The following is a 13,373-nucleotide window of genomic DNA, read 5'->3' as shown; positions in this document are numbered from 1 at the left end:
AGAGAACCAAGGTGCATTGCATGACTTTAATTGTTCCAGGCTGTCTCTGATGGATCATGAAGACACAAACTCACCAGTGACATCATAGTCCTTTGCCCTCATCTTGTTTGTGTTATGTCAAGAAAAAAATCTGCCTTTTCATCAGAGCAACAGTCAGGATTCAGGATTGAAGCAGTCTGTATTGGCCGCTTGCTGCCCTCCTGCTGCTTGGGGAGTTTTTAATTGACTTCCTCTCTGAGGAGATTGTGCTGAGATATTATCTAATGATGAACTATGTGTGTGTTCACAGCTTTACTATGATGGAGACTGGAAGCCACTGCCAGTAAGTATTGCTCAGGCCTTTGCAGTCCCCAAAGCCGACTAAACTAACTCTGTTTGCTCTTTATTCCCATATATGTTATTGGTTGTGTTATGTGAGTCTCCTGACATGGGACACATTTATTCAATCCAAATGTTTCTTTGTACATGTGTGACTGATTACACAATTCTACTGAGCATCGATGTATCTGGCAGATATTACTAGGGTAACAGGCACAGTTCTGTCTCAGTCCACCCCACTGGATGGAACTGATAGGGAGGAGATCTCTGTAATGTGGTGTTTACAGGAGATTTTCCTCAAGTGATCTTTCAGTTCTCCTTAAGTTGAAGGAATTGAATCTAAATCCAAATGCTGGCATCAAACTCTGGAGACTCTGAGTCACAAAACACCCCTGGATGTTTGATTTTTTTTTGAAAGGTGCCTGTAAAATTGAATGTGGGTCTTCATTTAGTTCACCTCTGGGGGTATCCCTGTGATATGAGATGCAATTTTATGTAAACTAGGGAAAGTCTCTTCATTACCAGGAGTTTTGTGTTTGGAATCCCAGTAACAGAATTTTAATATGATGAGCACTGAAACATGTGCTTGCTATAAAAATATGTCTTTAAGGAACATCCAGTGAATAATAGATTTGATGACTGGAATTCAGTTTTCATTGAACTGCTGTAAACAAAGAGCCTTCTTCCTATCAGAATGGATTGAAATGTCTACATTGCAGGAAAAGCTTCAGGGAGCTGGCTTTATTTAACTCCTTGTGTTAGATCAAACAGCTCTTGTTACAAAGGTTACTGGATACGTCTTCCAGTAACTATAATTATTAACATCACTGGTACTGTGTAAAGAATAAATTGTTTAAAACTCTTCTTCACTTAGACCAAAAATAATGTTCCTCTAAAAGCCTCCAGTTTTTAGTAATATGACTGCAATGTCTTGAATCCGAATCTTTTAGTAGTGTGAACTTTTTCACATTTTCATGCTTTTTTTTTTTTTTTTTTTTTTTTTTTTTTTATAACATGCATTAATGAGAAGTAGAAAATAATTTTCTTTGAGAGCTGATGTTCCATATATAGATCCATCCCCGTGTCCCGGACTTCTGGAGCCAGGCCTGAGGAAGACATTGAAGGCTGTGAGATCTGTGAGGTTGCTTCTACTCCATTGTGGTTTTTTATATGTGTTTTTGATGCATTTTCCCCCTGTTGCTTATTTCAGGGAACTGACTGTACTTTTGCATGTTGAATATAGCTCTACAGAAAGCAAGTAATTCAGACATAGATCTTCTATTGTACCAGAAACCCCTGCATTCCTGGTAGCAAAATGATCTCAGCATGCTGAGGGTCTGCAAACACTTTTTAAGGAACACTTCTCACCAAAGGAAACTTCTTTTACCATTATGAGTTTTTAAGTCACATTCTGTTCTCAGATCTAAATACTTCCTCAGAAGAGGGACCAGGAATCGATCCCAAGTCACTGCATCTATTATTTAGGAGCTGTAATTTTCTTTTGTCAAGGAACTGTGTTTTCAGTGTGTCTCCCCTTGTTTATCACAACTGAAAGTTAATGGAAAAGATTAAGAAAATAAAATTTTGAAGAAAAGGTAAACACTGAATCTTGCTGTCCTCCTCTTGATCCCAGATCTGTACAGATGCACAAGTAAAGTTAGTGGTCATCTTTTAGGAACAGGAATGTATGTTGGTGCTGTCGTTCATTCTTTGTGTGAGACTTGGATACCATAAGGTTTTGCTAAGGCTAGAAGCCTCTGCTTAGGGCAGTATGTATCCATGTGTGGCAGACAATGAGAGAGTGGGAGAGGCAAAAGTGTCTTTTGGGATCAGAGATAGAGGTCATTTATCTAAAATTCTGAACAGCAGCGCTGCTATTATCCACAAGGTCTGCCTGTCCAGAGCTATGGAAATCTACATTATTATTATTATTATTATTTTTTATGATGAAGTCCTCCAGTAATTAAGATAGTTAATCTCTTTCCAGGAAACTATACGCTTTAGCTTCTAGTCGTTCTCAGCTGTATGCTTTAATTGTATCTCCTATAATCATTGTGGAGTACTGAAAAAGGGAGGCTGAAAAATGTGAAAACTCCAAGGAAGCCAGTGTTTGAATACTCAACATTTTCTCAACACTATAGTTAAATCGGTTTTGGTTTGGTAGACAAGTAGTAGAATTTATATGTATATATATATATATATATATATATATATATATTTAATTTTAAGTGACTTCTACTGTGAATGTAGGAAGCTGAAATGAATTGAATGTGTGTAACATCTTAGAATCATAGCATCATAGAATGGTTTTTGTTGGAAGGAATCTTAAAGACCTGAAAGTTCCAACCCACTGTGATAGGCTGGTTGCCCCCCAGAAGATGAGGAAACTCAAGGTATCATTCATCCTAGCCTTGAACGCCCCAGAAAGTGAACATCTTCACTCTTTAAAACTTATTAAATACTGTGATAATGTACTTTTTTTTTTTTTTTCAGTCTAGATGGGATTTTGCCAGATTGTTAGTTTAATAACAGCAACTGCTTCGAAGGTTTGGACTATTGAATTTAGAGACAGATATAATGTGTAATGTGCTGGGGTGCAGGGGTTGCAGTTCAGGGGGTATCAAGGGCAGAGTGCTGGGGTCTTGGTTCTGCATCACAGCATGGATGCAGAAGAGCTGTGGGTGCACAGCAAGTGCCATGTGGCCAGCTCTGCATAAGGAACTGCCACTGCTATTGGAGAAGTAATCATAGACACTTCCCACAAGACCAGGTTGTTCATAGCCCTATCCAAACTGGCCCTGAGCACTTCCAGAGAATTTCAGGTGATACCATGTGCAGGTGTGGCGTGGAAATTTAGACTTTCCTTTGTGCCCAGAGTAAATCTGTGTTTGATGAAACTGTCAGGTCACCAGATTATTGCAGAACACTCGTTCTACTCCCAAAGTTCTTTCTGTGGCATAAGGAAGTCACTTGCCTCAATGTAAACTTTCTGTCCTCCCTCAAATCTCAGGTCTCCCAGAGGACTGAGACAATCTGTAGGATGCTGAGTGGCAGAACCCTGTCTTATTTTTACAGTCCCAGGAACAGAAGGAGGTAGAGATCTCTTTCTGAAACTGGGGCCTACCTCAGCAGCAAGTGCTACACTGTCGGGAAACAAAATCTGAGCCAGAGGAGCCCAGATGCTGACAAGGCAGCAGTCAGGGCTGGGTTGGGCTCCCCAAAATGAGCTCATTCTGCTCTGCAGTTGCTTCTTAAGGGTTTGTGACATGAAGTTCATGTTCTTGGAAAGGCCTGATCAGCAATGTTGAAATACAGTACTATTCAATGAACTCATGCTCTTTCCTCATATCTGTGGCTGCTCTTGCCTGGCAGAGTTCTGATGCTGTCTGGCCACTGGGTGCTGGCCCTGGCCAACAGTGTGGGATATGAATAGAATGTAGGAAGGCCAAATCTAATACTCCAGCACTGCACAGTTCTTCTTCCCAGCTGCAGGAGCTGGTGCAGGATTGGCAGCTCCAAAAACCAGATACAGCCCTTCTCACATTCACAAAACATTTGTGACCAAGCAGGATGTAAAACTGACTCTAGTTTGCTAGACTAATGATTTATGTTAATATTCAAGTGGGCAGGAATGAAGATATTTTAACTGCAGGATGTGTTTCCTTCCTGTATTTCCTTTCCTTTCTTTATCTTCCTTATTTGTTTTTCTTATTAATTTCAAAAATCTGGTGTTTGTTTAAATGAATGATAAGAAGCCTTCTATTGCTGCCTTCCACCTGACTGGGGCAGGGAGAGCCAAGACAAGGCATTTTTTGAGAGTCCCACAGAAATTTTACTATGGTAAAAATGTTCCATTTTTGAGGAGCCCTTTATTTATCCAAATGTGTTGCTGTACTTTTGGAAATCAGTCTTTTCCCCTCAGACTCATAGGATTTACTTTTTCATAGTGTTTCATTGCAGGCACGTGTGTTGTGTAGCTTGGCTTTGTTATTTTTATTTGTCCCTATGGACATTCACCCATTCCACATGATCGTGCCAATGTTCTTTCTGTGAACTGTCAGCAAAACATACTTCAAATGCTTTCTAAAATGCTACATGCCATAAAAAATTGCACAGATCATATCATTCAAAATAAGGTTTTCCTACAAAATACAGCATGAGACACTGTAAACACTGAATACGATAAGGATTTAGAAGCCTTTGAAGTGTGATTTATCAATTATTCTCATGTCTATTTCAGACTCTATTTCAATCACCACACAATATGCCATTGGCAGAATTTATGTTTTAGATGAGGGAAGTGCAGAATTTGAGCCAAGAAGTGTTCCTGTAGAATGAAATAAGTTTAAATTCCTTCAGGCTGGAAGCAGTGGTGATGGTGAAGTACGTTTAGAGAGGCTGCGGGATTTATTCTCGCTATGTGATACTACATGTGAACTGAATTGAGTACTGTTAACAGAAGAGCACATTTTAGCCATTTGTTTATTCTTTCAGTAAATTCACCTTATCTAAAGGAAACTTAAAGGAGCATATTAAATATGGAAATTGAGAAATCTAAGCTTTAACACTGTTAGCAACTTCAGACTATGTCTGTTTCTTCAGTTGTGCAGTAGAAAAGGATAGCTGGAAACCTGCTGTTGGCACGTTAATGATTTAATGCTCTTACAGGCCCTAAGAAATATCTCGTTTAATTTCTTACTCATCATAAAATGATCAGTTTCTGGAAAAGACTGTGGTTATGGTAAAGCAAGCTGTTGTTTGCATGGTTTAATCATCCCTGAAAAATGGGTTTGGACTAATGTGTAATTAGTGATTTTTAAGATGCCTTTTTTTTCAAAACAGCAAAGAAGACTTCCCATTGTGGTAAACTTAAAAACAGTACATATTCATAAAAACATATTCATACTTTAGAGTGAGAGGAGAAACAAAGATTAGTGTTGGAGTTGGCCACCAATTCCTGCTGGACATAATAGCTGAGATTAAAATTTAATGGAGAGGATGCATTGTTATCAGAGATAATTACTGTGTAAAAAACCTCTCCAACCTAACTATGGAAAGGCTTAGAACCCAATTTTACTCTGGAAATGTTTAATTTGCAGAGAACCATAGCTAGAAGACCCTCTTAACATTATTTTTTGTGCTCTTTGATCTAAACAGAACTGTGTAAAGATGAATTTTCTTTGTGCAGATTGCTTGTAGGAAACACTTCTTTTACTACAGGAAATTTTTGCTGCTTCTGAATAAGAAATTAAAAGACGGTATTTAAAACATGGGGTTATTAAGGAACCTCTTTTTGTTCCTGACACAAAACTATCTTTTTTTTTTTTTTTTTTTCTCATCAGAATGTTTAAGAGCAAGGATGATGATCGTCGTAGTTGTGGCTGAACACCTCATATTCCAGGCACTTACCAGTTATCAGCCCAACCCTTCCCGGTTCTTGTGGGATAAGAATGGACAGGGCAGAAGTAGTTACTGTCATCCCACTGGGGAGTTCAGCCACTTAATTGCTCAGTAACTTGCTGGAGGTCCTGCTGTCTCATGCCGAGGGCAGTAATATCTGTACATCATTGTGAATCTGGGAATTAGTATTTTCTCGTTAAATTATTGTAAGCAATAATTTTTAGAAAGCAAGATAAGGGATAGCAAATTTGTCAACTGGATATTGCTTCAAATGGGTACAAATTTCTGAGTTTTCTACTGTAGAAGTAGTCCTTCCTCATGTCTGCCACTTCTGTGAAAATCTAGTTGAGAAACCCAGTATGGTACTGAAAACCTTGCTTGAGTATCACCTTCTTCTGGGATACTCAAGATCACCTCTGCAAAGGGTTGTAACTTCACATGAATTTGCATTGATTTTGCAAATTCATTTTTATAAAAAGCATATATCTTGATCAGCTTGTGGTTCTGACTATTTCCATTGGATCCAGAACTTCGGATTTGGTCTAAATTTAGAAGGTATGAAATCCAGAACAGAAATCCAAAGATTTAGGCATTTGACACACATTGTGAAGTCCTTCTGGTGCAGAGTTGGAAGAGCACCTGGGTGAAGATGTAGTAGCTCTCATCTTGTTTGCAAGATGTTGTGTGGCTATGGATGGGAGAAAAGACTTCTGCTGTGTTTCTTTTCTCTGCCCCACCACCAGATATTGAAGTACTGCATTAGAAGTGTGGGGAAATACTGATGGGGCAGAGGATGAAGGGTTAAGGTTAATTAATGTAGTTAACTTCCCCCCTTGGACCCATTTTCTTTTATGGTTAATGAAAGACAAGAAAATCGAGTATTTTTTTTTTTCTAATTTTGTCTCTTAATGATCCAAAGAATCATGGTATTTATTTATTTTAAAGGCCTAATTTAGGAGGATGCTTTCTTTATTTAATTTTGACCAGAGCACACTCTCCCTCCTATGACTAAGTCATTAACTCCTAGTGTTCTCAGGCAGCCCAGCCAGGGCAGGGTGCACCTTTGACACTCCTGTTTCATAGCTTTTAGATGTTTTCTGTTTTTACTGGGTTTGAGAGCTGGGTTGTTTATCCTGCTTTTCAAAAAAGTAAATTTAGTTCTGAGCAAACCGTAATGAATGGTGACAACATAGTAGCTTGTACATAATTGAGGTGGTTTTAGCTTGTTTACTGTGATGTTATTTTGCAATGGGTTGGAATGGTCTAATTAAGTGAACTAGGTAAATAGGAAGATGAGAACAACAGGCTACTAAGAGGAAGGTAGTATGGTTCTAAGGCTTTGTTGTGTGTATGCTTGTAAGTTTTTATTGAATAGGTTTAGGTTATTAAGACTTTAACACCAATGAGTAGCAGCGTTTAAGATGCTTTGATATTTAGAAAATATGAATTCCAGAGTGTAAATGATGCTTTCTTAAAGCCTATCTTAGTGTACATACAAAGGAACAGAAATATGTCTATATATGCTTATATTCTTTGTATATTTACCTAAAAATATGTAAAAAAAAAAGAAAGAAAAAGAAATAAGAAAAAAGAAAGCATGAATTGTGATACAATTTTTACTCTTTATTTATTTTTTAAAGAATGATATTACATTTTCTTGCAGTTGACTTTTATAGCAGGATTCTGGGCTAGGAGAAGGACAATCTTGATGCAGGTGACTTGCGTTCTTCATTTTCTCCTCTGAACTGTATGTAAAGGGTCAGGCTCATTCCATGGCATGCAGTCAGCAGTCATTCGATTGAACAGTGAATTAGAACTATCTCATGAAGCTTTGTTTGGGAGCGATAGTTACATGTCATTGCTCATATTTCAATAAACAATTGATGGACATGAGGATCCTGCACATTTTTTTCCCCCAAAACTATTATTTCTTCTGCAGTGTTTAGATTTTTAGCTTTCAATACAGGTCTATAACCTCAAGAAATTTACCTCAACATTAGTGCAATTTGACCAGAAACAATTTCTGTTCTTGTATAATTACATTAAGCCAAAAAAAGAGAATCCACACAGGAAAGTGTAGCTATTTGATATAATAATTCTTTATCAACTCACAGAATCAGCAGCATTCTTGGTAATTTTCCTTGTATCTGAGCAACATGAAATCAGCACAATACTTTGTTCCAATGTTTAGAGCCAAGAGGTACCATACTGTCCCTCAGAAACTGTATTTGTTCATCCATTTATTTCTGTAGGCATGCTGAAGGAAAAAAGCCAGCTCTGATTTGGAGCCAGGTGGAAAAGCCTGGTCCTAGGGAAATTAGTTTTAGCTTAGAAGTTACAACTGTAGTGAACTGTCTGCAATTGTATTGAGAAGCGAGCTGGCAGACCTTTCTGGAACCTCGTTAACAGGTCTCATTTTCATTACAAGCAATTCAGAGAAGTCAGAACTTAAGCAGATTCTGATTTTTCCTCCTTTGCATCACTTCTCTGCCCTTTCTTCATTTGGGGAGGTCTTGCAAGATTTGTCTGCTTATTTTGGGATCTCCCCTGCTTGTATGCTCTGAAGAAAGTAAAAGCATTGTAGAAAAGTATAACAAAGAGGAAATGAAAGATAAGAAAGAACATCACTAATGCCCACCTTCATGCATTCCCAATATAATAATCCCTTGTGCTTTTCAGTTATTCTTTGGAACTCCACTGTCCTAAAGTTGAACAGAGGTGTATTAATCTGATAAAAGTTATTTTTTCCTCATCATTTTCTTCTGTATTATAGCCGAGAGAAGAGAGCAACTAATGCCACACAGCATTTTGGGGCTAGTCAGGTTGAAAAGGAACACCCAAATTCCAATGTCAGGTGTTTTTGGATTGCCCCCAGATGTATGCATTAAATTAGGGAAAATGAAAAGAAAGCAGCCCATGTTGTTTCAGCTGAGTGGCAACGTGCACTGACTTGTGGATGTACTGCCGTTGAGAAATACAGAGCTTAAAGAAAATATAAGCAAAATGAAAGGACAAAAGTGCTATTCATAAGCTTTCTGCCTGGTTGTAGTGATGTATGTCCAGATTGCTGGAGCTGGGGAAACTCTGAGTAAAAATATGAGCTAGGTGTGGTAAGATGTACTTGAAAGGAACCTGTAATGAAGAGTCTAGGACAGCTGGTTACGGAGGGAGATGGAACAGACTGCCCTGAGTAGGAGCCTCTGCAACCTGGAAATTAAGATTATTTTTTCTCTTCTTTGCCATTTCTTTCTCTTTGCCAAAATCACTCCAGCACTTACAACATTCTACCCCCAGACTCTCTGAGACTCATTTCGAGCCTTTTTTGGGGAGACTTTTGTTAAAACAGCAAGTGCTTGAAAATGCAATGTAACAACATGGAGTATTTTCTGATCTGCGACTTGCTTTTTTTGTCTTTTTTTTTTTTTTTTTGGCATTCCTTCATCACCTGAAATATGGTTTAGAAGAAAGCAGTTTGCTTTGAGGGAAACTCTTAATTGTGTTTAGGTTAAGTAAATGTGGTATCATGAGATTTAACTGCCTTCGCCTAGTGAAAGCCGTAAGTCAGAATTGAAATGCTGCTGCAGGCAAAACAGAATTTAGTAGAACAAAATTGGCAGAAACAAACAGCAACCGGATTTTATTTAAAAAGTTATTTTGTCTTTAAGAAAAAAAGGTGGCAAAATTGGTCTGGAATAAAATATAAAGGAAAACAAACTACCAAAACATTGCAGAAAAGAATATCTGCTTAAAGAATCATCAGTCATTTGGACACCTAAATTATGTCACGTGCAACTATCGTGTCCTTAAATTTAGAATACAGAAGTTGCACAAACATGAAGATGTTCCTTTTTCTTATGGCATGAGTCTCTGGAAAAAAGAATACTGAACCAGTACCTGACTTGTTTCATGCTGTTCTGTGTGATCTCTGGGATGCCTGCACTTGCTGACAGCTCACTGTTCTGCTGTGGTTTATTTATTTATTTACCCTGTGTGGGTGTTGATATATGTATCTTCTTTCGTTCATCTTACATGCTGCTTTATGGAGAATATGGGAGGTTCCTGTAGTATCGTTTTTAAAGGTGCCTCGTCTTGCTATTCTGCTGGCCGACTGCTTAGATGAAAAGAGATAACATCGCAATGGAGCTGCAAATTAACCCTGTGGGGTGTGACTAGAGAACCGTTGTAGCTCGGTTGTAGCCAGTTCTCATGGTAGACTTTGAAGCAGATTTTTGTTTCAAGCTGCCAAACTGCTTAAAAATCCAGAGGTGTCAGACAGCTCTGCTTAAATACAATCAGAGGACACACAGATGGCAACTGGGGGACAAAAATATTTGAAATGCATAAAATGTTACAGGAAAGGTTTGGAAGGTTATGCAAAGCGTGTCAGCACCATGAACTTTGTCTAGGTGGCTTAATGTTCTCACCCCTCGCTACTGACTAGACAGAGGAACGCTAAACGTTTCTAAGAGTCTTTGTAATGGAAATACTGAGCCAGGGCCTAAACCAGTGATTAAACACCTGGTGGGCAGGCAGGGCCAACCCAGGGAGCTCAGGTGCATGTAAAGTACCTGAGTGAATGGAAGGGGTGGAGCCAGGGTGCGCCCCTCCCCTGACCTCATTTAAGGGTTGGCAGTGCAGGTGAGGGTGTCTCATTTGGAGTTTCCTACATACTTCAGGCCTTCTAGAGGTAAGCAGTTTTTTTTTTTTNTTTTTTTTTTTTTTTTCCCTTCTTCTTTCTTCTCCCCCTTTGTCTTTGTGCCCATGTGTGTTGTATTTGAGCAAATGTTCTCCTGCTGCAACCGAAGGCTCTGCTGCTGTTGCTGTGTTTTCCATCGCGTTACAGTTAAGGGTAGAATTTGCCTGATTTTTGGATTTGTCAACTGAAACTTCTGCCTGAAGGAGCTGAATGCTCAAATTTTGTTTTAGTAAGCCGGTACGCAAGGACTGATTCACGTAGAGTGTGATGAAGCATGTTGCATGGTGGGAGGAGTCATGGCTGCTGGAGTCATGAAAGTGACAGAGTAGCGTGGTCTGAGTACTTGAGAAGTAGCAAAGAGAACTGATTAATGTAGTTTTATGAGAGAAAGCAGCTGATATGGCTACGATAGGATAGGAATAGTGATAGGAATAGTGATAGGAATAGTTTACAGTAAGCCAGCCAAGGTACATCCTTTTCTTTCTTTAGGAGTAAACAGGTGGATGGGGAAAAAAAGAGGGGAACAAGGTGAGGGTCTGTTTTTACAACAGAAATAAGAGAAAGTACAAATCAGATGTGACTAGGATTAATTGAAGGTAATAGTAACTGTTGTAAGCTGTAGAAAAAAAATGAAAGGACCTGCTGTGATCAAGTTCACCATCTCATGGGGGTGGGGGGAGGCTTGAATGGGCTGAACTCCAGCTGGGTGGAGAGGAGCTACAGCTGCAAGAAATTTGCTGATGGAAGCAAGGAAAACATGACTTGGATTTCAAGAGACTGGAAAGAAACAGGCTTTCTGAAAGCTGAGCTTATGAAGTGCCAGTTCTAGAGAGGAGGAGTAAATAAGTGAAAATAAAAGGAAAAGTATATAAAGACAGAACAGGTTGAAGGAAAGGTGAGCATATATCTGACTTTAAAAATGTTTGATGTTACTCACTGTGCTCTGTGTGTGTGAAAATGGCTCCCACAGTCAGGCATAAAGCCATTTAGACTCGAGGCAGACTTGCGAAAACGTGATGAAGCTTTTTTGCTGAAGTACCCTCTGTACTCGAAAAGCATTTTAAAGTTGCATGAGCACTTGGAGGAAAATGGGAGTGGTGATCCAGTTAAGAGGATATCAATCAACAGTGCTGTGACTGCTCTTGTGGCTTGGTTTTGTTTTTAATGAAGTTATTGCACTGTAATCCTTATATGTCTGGAAACTTAAAGTGTAGCTAATGATTAAGAATGTAAGTTTTAGTTGTGTTTCCAAAAGATAGTCCAAGAAAAATTGGATAAATCCAAGTATTGTCTATCAGTCATTTTAGGCAGTTTGTGCTCTCACTGAGTAGTGATCACCATGTGATTGAGGAATATGTAATGTATTACGTTATACACAGACCTTCCTATCAGAGGTTGTATGACTGTATACTCGTAACAGACAAACTACATTCCATTGTTCACACTTATGTTCACACTTAAGGGCTTTTCTATATTAATTATTCCTGTTGTAAAATACTTCATATGGTAGCATCTTCCCTACAGCAGCATTAACTTTGGGTTGTATTTGGAAGAGGTGCTCTGGGTAGTGTTCATAGATTTGTCCTCTGCATTTAAGAGCTCTGTAAAGTTGTCAGACTAATGTTCTTTGCATACACTGATGTTGCTCACCACACTTTTGGAATAAAAAAAAAAGCTCTGAAGCTGTAGCAATGTCACTACTCCTTCAAGTGGTGTCCTTTTCTGCTCCCTACCATTTATCAAGGGTTTTAATAGGTCCAGAAGTTTTCACCTCCTGCGTTTTAGACTTTTAGAGCTTGTTTCTACCTTTGTGGTTAGTGGCTGTTATTCAGGTAGTAAGGAGAGCAGGGACTGCAATATTCTGCTAGTCTTGTACTTGGGTTCCTTATGTAGGCTACAAATTCCAAAATAGGCCAAAGTAAATGCAATAAAGTTCGCTTCTAAACAACTCTGCTCTTACTGGAGAGTCCCAAACAAGTCTGGGTTTGGTCGGCAGATATCTATCCCAGGCATTTACAATGTGAGGCTTGCTATAAGCCAGATGCTCTGCCCCTTGTCCACTCCTTTATTTTGGACAAATCCAAACATGTTTTGCTGACTAAAATTTATAGACATGTTTATGTTCCTTGTATCCTCTCGCCTTGATAAGTGTCATGTAATCAGCATTACTTTGTTTGCTTTCCTCTCTCTGTCTCTTCTCATGTGTAAATAGAATGAAGTGTGTCTTCTAAGGGCCTTTGTTTTTTACTTAAAAAGAAATAACTAATATCTAAGTGCAGGAGAAGATGTTCACTCCTAAAACAGTAAGTTCTGAGTAGAAAATGCCAGTTGTTTTAGAGATACTTGCAATGCTGTGAAATAATCCAAAGGAGAAAATTGCATGTGTTATGACTACCAAAATGTCAAAATTGGAAAGGAGAGCAGTAATTAAGTAGAAAAAATATACTGGAATGTGGGGTTAAATAATGTAAATTTGAGAGAGTACTGTAAGTTTCAGAATGACTGTACTGAACTGCCTTACAAAAACATTCCTCTCACCAACAGTTTCCATTTATTAACAAATTATTTCATAAATTGTCTCTGAGATGTGATTAAGAATATGGTATCTGGTACCAGTAACTTAATGTTGCCTTGTAGCACTTGCAAAAGCAAACTACCACATTCAAAAACGGAAGCAAAATTAAACTCTGCTGTTCATACAGTCAAATGATTATAAATGTTGTGTTGGCTTAAGGCAAAATCCTTCTTTGCTATCGTTGTTCAGTGTGCTAGTGGCTGATCAGAGGGTGTTTTGTGAGGGTGGGGGTTAAATATTATACATTACACACTTCCATCCTAATCCTAAAAGAACCAATTAATGCTCTGACTGCTTCCACCTCAGCATCTGCTCCCTCTCCTAGTTAGGGGCCTCAGCTGAGGTGAGGAGAGCATGAAAACGTGCTTAGCTCATGCCTCACCG

This window comes from Coturnix japonica, chromosome 9 (assembly GCF_001577835.2).
Source record: "Coturnix japonica isolate 7356 chromosome 9, Coturnix japonica 2.1, whole genome shotgun sequence".
In the NCBI taxonomy this organism is placed as follows: domain Eukaryota; kingdom Metazoa; phylum Chordata; class Aves; order Galliformes; family Phasianidae; genus Coturnix; species Coturnix japonica.
This window is presented reverse-complemented; position numbering follows the sequence as displayed.